Consider the following 6,327-nt stretch of genomic DNA (forward strand, 5'->3'; position numbering starts at 1 on the left):
ATATCAATGACAAAAATTGTTATTTTTAATATTATTGATCTATTTATAATTTAAATCGATAACAATTCTTTTTAATATTTTTTTATGTTTTTTCTTTTATTAGAGTCTAATTTTAATATTCTCACATGATCTCCACATATTATAGTGTTATTCGAAACTTGTGTGTCAAAAAAAAAAATCTATCGCTTTTTTTGTGAATAAAAAAATGGTTGCAGGCTGTGGGGTTCGAACCCACGCGCACTCAGTGCAGTAGGTCTTAAGTCTACCCCCTTAGACCACTCGGGCAAGCCTGCTAGCATATCATACTTTTATCCCGCTCACATTAATCTTTATATTTTTTTAATGGTTCCTCTTATAATTTTTCTAAGTCTTCCTCTAACTTTAGTGATTTAACTACGATCTATCCGATCTACTCCGCTTACTACAAATCTACAAGTCTTATGTCTATAAGTCTTCTTGAATCATAGAGGAAAATGAAGGAAAAATCTTGGAATCCTAAGAAAATTCTACGAGAAAAGAAGGGAATTGAGAAACATTCAAAATGAAATTAGAAAAGAAATGTGAGGAATGGTGGTCACATTCTTGAAAAGTGATAAGATTGATCGTGGATATGTCACAAGAATAGGAATGTTCTTTGTTATATCTAAAATTGGATCATCCAAAAACTTATAGGAGTAAAATCAACTCCGAGTTCAATCGAAATTTGAATAACAAAACTCATGCATTTACGCTCAGTTAAAAATGATAACAAAATTATTAGTCATACCTAAACATACGAGAAAAATGACCCATAGTTATAAAACTCAACAATGAGCTAAAAAGGCCCGCAACTTCACAATCAAGGAGCATAATACAACTCTAAAATAAAACAATATAAACTAAACATATGGGAGACTCTGACACCTTAAGGATGCGTTTGATTTGCTAAAAAATAGATGACTGAACTGGACAATTTTTGTTATACTCTGTTTAATTTGAAACTAGTTATGGGACTGGACAAATTAGGTAGCAAGGAACAAGACAAAAACAAGAATTTTTGTCCCTCACTGAACCACGGTACAACTTTTTGTCTATAATACAACTATAAAAAAAAATAAATCAAAATACACATTTTATTTTTGAATATAAAAATATTATCGTCATATTTCTCTCCGATATGGTTTTGTCCTGTCCTGTATTATCTTGTTATGTCTTATACTGTCATGTCCAATCTTTGTTGTTTTACGAATCAAACGCATGATAAATATTATAATAAAAAGAAAATTTCCAATAATTCGGAAGACATAAAGTATAACCCAGTAAGAGCACAATCCAAACAACCCAAAAGGACTATAACCACAAAGGAAATATTAACACACTGATCTTCATTAATGCTCAAACCACATAAACCTAATTTTCACCATATTTTTATACGATCGGTGCTACCCCAACTTTCTCTCTAAGCCATAATTTCTAATGCTATCATTTTTAATCTTACCACATATTCAGACAAACATCCCCATCTTTGCTACCCTTATTTATTTTGTGTTGACTATTGACAGTTCGGTACTTTGGCTCTATTTGGTAAGATAAACTACAAGTTAGTTGATGACTGAAAAACTAACTGATAGCTTATAGTCGAAAAACTAATTGATTGAAGTTAAACTTTTTTAGTAAATTTGGCTATTATAAATATAAAATTAAATAAAATGACATATTTATTTTTTTAAAAAAAATTATTGAATTGAGTGATTTTTTTTTGTTGAAAATTTGGTATCCGACCCTAGGATCGACTGATCCAAGAGGACCAATCCCACCGTCCACTTGTGGAGGTCCCATTTAAAGTCAAAGTTTTTTTTTGTTGCTCTGTATGGACCTAGCCCACCGAAATTGATACCAGGGAGAATCGAATCTGAGACCTTGAGAGGAGCATACTCCAAGAACCCAATCCAACGTCACTAGACCAACCCCAAGTGGGTGAGTAGTCATAATTTGTGTGTGTGTGGTTAGTTATAAAGATAAAAATGGAAGACAATATATAAAAAAGCTATAAAGATTGAAATAACATATAAAAAAAGTTATAAGTCTGAGAGAAAAATTTGTTACGCAACACTTAATTTATGGAATAAACTTATAAATCTTAATACTATACATTTGAGGCTTATTTTCTAAAGTCTCATTTAATGGTTATGTACACATGGCTTTTCACCACTAAGCTCTTAGAAAAATTGTATTTAATGCACCTATTAGAAAAAATGAAAAAGGAATTAATTCAAATTCAAATATAAATAATTATATTCCACTAATATATAACAAAATATTATATTATTTTTTTGAAGCAACAAAATATTATATATGAATTTTGGTACATACCTATCAAAGAATTTTTTTCGTATGATTATTTTTATCACATTGTATATGATTTTTTTTTTTTAATTTCATATTAGATATCTAGATATGAAATATAATTATATTTTGTTATTAAAAACATATTAAAATAAAACCAACAAATTTATGTAAAATGATGAATATAGTTTTAGGTATTAAAATTTATTTTATGAAGAATAAATTGATAAATTCATGTGTAAATGTTTTAATTTAATTACATGACCGAAAAAAAAATCAGTGGTGTTTGAATTTATTAGTTTACTATTTTTTTTATTATGTATTTCTGTTATTAAACAAAATCGGAATGTTTTTGATCATATATTATTTGCATTTAATTCATTTGAATTTTAATATTTTATGAGGTTTGACTTTCTCAAGAAGTTTGAATATTAATATTTTATTTTTTTTTTGGAAATTGAATATTAATTTATAGATTATGAATCAATTATTGCACAAAAACTATTAGGTCGAATATTAATATATAAGGTAGCCACACTCGATGAACAAAATTTTAGGGTAAAACAAAAGTTCAGAAACATCACAAAAATCGATCAAAAATACATGGCCTCACCTTTCTCCTTCATCTCTTTTACTCTTTACCCTCATCTAGGATCGTTTTTTTTAACCAATTTGACATTGAATTTTATCAATGGTTCTTTTCTTTTATTTATTCTATGGTCTATCTCTTTGTTTCTTCCCTATCTGTTTTTGTGTTTTGTTAATTTTTGCGGTGATGTATTAAGTGATGAATGAGATGTTATTTGTGTTAATCGTTGTATTTTATTTTATTTTTTATTGAATCCAAAGTGCATATGAATAAGGAAGAATAGTAAGTTTATATTTTTCTATTTTTCAAGATCTAAAGCGTATTAGCATTTTGTGTTATTTCTCCTGACAGATATTGAAGGTGAGTTTTTATACATTTGCTTCATTTAGTCATTCTCTTCTCTATTGGTAAGTCCACTACATTTCTTCATGAATCCTTCCTTTATTCTTCTCTATTTGATTAGTTAATTTTTGTTGTTGATTTCTTTCAAAACATGAATGTGAATTCTCCTTGCAGGGGTGAGTTTTTTAGATGACAGGTTCATCTTTGATACTTTCAAGATTATATTAGCAATTTTAAGATTCATAAAATATTGATTTTATTGTAATTAAATTTGATTTAATTAGAATTTTGAAATGTTTACATAAAAGATATTTTTTTTTATTGTTCAAATGAATATATGCAATTGTAAAAAAAAAAATGAATATATGCAATGGTCGATTGAAATTTGACTATCATTTAATTAATTTTGTTTGTTTGAATTTGGCTATTTTTTCAAACAACCGTAATTATTTCAATAAAAATAATGAAAATAAATAAATTAAAATTAATCATTTCAATAAAACCAGTAAATAAAATTAATATTTCTAATCCCATAAGTGTAGCTCAAATGGTAGCTACCAGGGACATTATTGGAGTGGCCGGGGTTCGAACCCCGGATTCCACATTTCTCCATATTTAAATGTGTGAGAGTCTAGCCACTAGGCTACTTAACCAAAAAAAAAAAATTAATATTTCTAAAATAGTGAATACAAAAAAATTAAAGTATATATAAGGAAAACATGAAGGAAAAAAAATAAAAAAGGAAAAAAAGGAAATTAAACATGGGAAATTAAAATTTATGTGCGTAGTTATTTTTTATTGGTACATGTAAGTGTTTTTTAGAAGTTTAATTGGCATTCAATTGCTCACGTCTAATATAGAAACAATATATAGTGTATTAATTTTACTATAACTCAAAAATTGGTAAAAAAAAAAAAAAACATATATATTTCGAATTCTTCTTCTTTCTTTGTTTTTTTTTTGACAAAAGATTCTTCTTCTTTCTATTGACTAAATTTTATTGATTTGTTATAAATGATGTATAATTATTCAAAAATAGAAATATGAAATTTCAATTGAAGTTTTAGCACATAAAGATTTGTATAACTATATCTATTTTTGTGGTACTATTAGTGTCAACCATCATTTACACACATTTAATAGACCGTATAAATATATTTTTCTAAATAAAAAATTCTTATAGTTTTTTTGGTAAAAAAAATCTTATAGCTAATACCCCCATTAAATATAGAATTAGTCCATTAAAAAAAATTGAATGTGTAGCCTCTCTCTTTCATCTTTTCCGTCAAATCTTTCTCTCTCCTCTCCAATATTGTGCTTTTTTTTTTTTAACTTCTCTCTAATTTTAATATCGTTACGTTGTCTTCTTCAATAATATTGGTCTTCCGATCATAGGTGAGAATTACTTTAGTGTGTTCATCTTCAATAATGTGTTGTTACCATGATTTTTTTTCTACTACATTGTAATTTTACTTAGTCATGAGACAATTGTTTGAATTGGGTTAGTTTTTGGGCCTGTTTGTTTCAGCTTTAAAAAAAAAAATTATTTTGTATTTTTGAAAATAGATTTTCTAAAATCGTTTTTCAAAATATTACAAATTTTTTTATATTCGTTTTTTTAAATTGAAACACTAATTTTGACATCATATAACATAAACACACATTATTGAAGCTCAAAATATAGTCAAAATCATAATTTTTTGAAAAAGTTGTATTTCAAAATGATTTTTATGAAAATCTATGTGAAATAGCTTCAAAATTAAATTATGTTTCGAAATTTTGATATTCAAAAAAAGTTTTAATAAAATGATCAAATACCTAAAATAACATTTTAAGAATAACTATTCAAACCAACTTTTCATTTGAAACTTTTATAAAAAATTTCTTTGTAAATTTTTTTTACTCGGAATTATGCAACACTACAAAAATCTATTTTAAAAAAATCAATGACAAACCCTTTATCTAGCCTCTTTCAATTCTCTCTCCCCTCAACTCATCCTTTCATGTTCATCACATACCAACATATTAATGCCTTTGGTGATTTTTACGTTTTATGTTCAAATGATAAGAAGGCGAAGAAAAATATATATGGAACAAGATGTGGAACATTCCATTCCTAAACACTTTTTTTTTTTTTACTATTTCTTCTTTATTTATGATTTTGCTAATTTTATTTCAATTATATATGTATAATTTTTTGTGTATATTTTGATTTATTCAAGTTATTTTACTTTCCATCGGTGCAACAATAAAATTTTGGAAAGATATATATATATATATATATATATATATATATATATGAGAAATTCCTATTCCAAATGTGATCAATTTATGCCTATTATAAGAATTAGTTAGAAGGTGTCAGAGTTAATTTTGACATCAAACCTTACTCATCTATTTCTGTTAATTCAACGGTTAATATTTATTCACTTACAACGTGATCTCATTCTAAGTGATTTTTTTTTTGTTTCGTATCCTTTCTTACAATATATTAATATGAGGTTTTTTTTCTTTGTAATTTATACGAATTTATATATATGGTTAGGATCAATTGATACCCCTAGGTGTCAAATTAAATTTGACACCAAATTGTAACCTTCCAATTTAATTTAATCAAAGGCTTGAAATCTATGAAGCCTGGATACGTGACACGATACCGATACGATACCGATACGCCGATACGGGAATTTTTTTAAAATTTTTGATACGATACTGTCACGATACGTTATTTAAAAATTAAATATATAAATACACAATATATAAACATAACTAAAATCAATAATATTAATAATAATTTTGTTAAGAAAAGGCAAAAAACTATTATTATTATTATTATTATCATTATAGCGAAAAGCCAAGGGCACATTTTAAATTTTTTTTCACTGTTATTTTACTTTAGATATTATGGAAAAAATTTAAATCTTTTTTGTTTGCTTGGTCGACATTTTTTTAAGACATCTATACCTGATTTTATACTTTTACTCATATATTCATACATGGGCCTATTTTTTATGGGGTCTCTGTTTATTATTATTATTATTATTATTATTATTATTATTATTATATAGGCT

General features: G+C 26.0%; 1 non-coding gene across 1 annotated transcript; it reads right to left on the minus strand.

Moving 5' to 3' along the window:
- Positions 1-210: 210 nt before the first annotated feature.
- On the minus strand, positions 211-293 carry TRNAL-UAA. Its single transcript has one exon. It is a non-coding gene; the product is annotated as a tRNA-Leu (tRNA).
- Between the last annotated feature and the right edge of the window lie 6,034 nt (positions 294-6,327).

The sequence above is a fragment of the Trifolium pratense genome, linkage group LG7 (assembly GCF_020283565.1).
Source record: "Trifolium pratense cultivar HEN17-A07 linkage group LG7, ARS_RC_1.1, whole genome shotgun sequence".
Lineage (NCBI taxonomy): Eukaryota > Viridiplantae > Streptophyta > Magnoliopsida > Fabales > Fabaceae > Trifolium > Trifolium pratense.